Source organism: Microtus ochrogaster, chromosome 4, assembly GCF_000317375.1.
Source record: "Microtus ochrogaster isolate Prairie Vole_2 chromosome 4, MicOch1.0, whole genome shotgun sequence".
In the NCBI taxonomy this organism is placed as follows: domain Eukaryota; kingdom Metazoa; phylum Chordata; class Mammalia; order Rodentia; family Cricetidae; genus Microtus; species Microtus ochrogaster.
The window spans coordinates 4,913,971-4,915,340 of NC_022011.1; positions in this window are offsets into that span (position 1 = coordinate 4,913,971).

A 1,370-nucleotide genomic window follows, 5' to 3' on the forward strand; every position below is an offset into this window, starting at 1 on the left:
CCTGCCTCTGCCTCCCGAGTGCTGGGATTAAAGGCGTGCGCCACCACCGCCCAGCCATAATTTTTTTAATTGTTATTTTGGTTGTTTTTTTTTCTGAGATAATGTTGCTATGTAACCTAGGCTATCCTCAGACTTGTGACAATCCTCCTGCCTCAGCCTCCTGAGTATTGGGATTACAGGCATGTACCAGCATATCCTTGTTATGAGGCTCTAAGTCTGCCCTGCAGGTGGAGATGCTCTAATGCCAAGGCGGGTCTGTGACAGTCAAAAGAAACTGGCAAGTAGAGCCACCTGCTGCTCTTGAGGGTGACGAGAGGAACAGGAACGACAGGAAGACACCCCACTTTCCTCCTCCTCTCGGTGTCTGCTGAGTGGCCCCGTGGCGAGGACTCTTAGTAATGTGATTCCAGCATTGATTGCTTCCAGTTCAAGCCCTAGCATCACGATTTGTGTCCTTCAGCAGAGATAAGGCAAGTTAAGAAGCCGTTACTTAGCAGATGCAGAAACCCACAGCCAGACTTCAGGAGGAGTTCAGGGGGTGGTAGTGGTGAAGGATTGTAGAAGCCAGAGGGGCCAAGGACACCATGAGAACACGGCACACAGAATCAATTAAGCTGGGCTCATAGGGGCTCATGGAGACTGAATCGGCAATCATGGAGCTTGTATGGGTCTGAGATAACTCCTCCACACATATGTTATTCTTGTGGGACTCCCACAGTGGGAGTAGAGTGTCTCTGACTCTTTTACCTTTTCCTCCTACTGGGTTGCCTGGTCCAGCCTTGAAATGAAGGTTTGTGCCTGTTCTTATTGTAAATTGCTATGCCATGTTCAGTTGATATCCCTGAAAGGTTTGCTCTTTTCTGAAAGGAAACAGAGGAGTGGATCTGGGAGAGAGGGAAGGTGGGGGATGGGGAGACTGGGAGGAGTGGAGGGAAGGGAAATTGCAGTTGGCATGTAATGTATGAGAGAATAGAAAAAGGAATTGCTTAATAAACATGATTGCAGCATGCCTAGAGACACTAATTCTGAATCATCCAGCCTCCGAGGATGCGTTCGTCATCTTCCAGCTCAAAACAGAGAACATGTTTATCAGGATTCCCATAGTGTTGAATGTGAGTCTTTGTCTCCACAATGTCAGTAGAGAGAAGATTTTTTTAAAGATAGGTTCTCCCTCTGCATCCCTGGCTAGCCTGGAACTCACTGTGTAGACTCAGGATAGCCTGTCTCAGAGACCTGCTCACCTCTGCTTCATTGGTGCTGGGATTAAAGACATGTGCCACTATACCTGGCTAAGAAGATAGGTTTTTATTTTGTTTTGTTTTGTTTTTTTGGTTTTTTTTTTTTTTTTTTGGTTTTTCGAGACAGGGTTT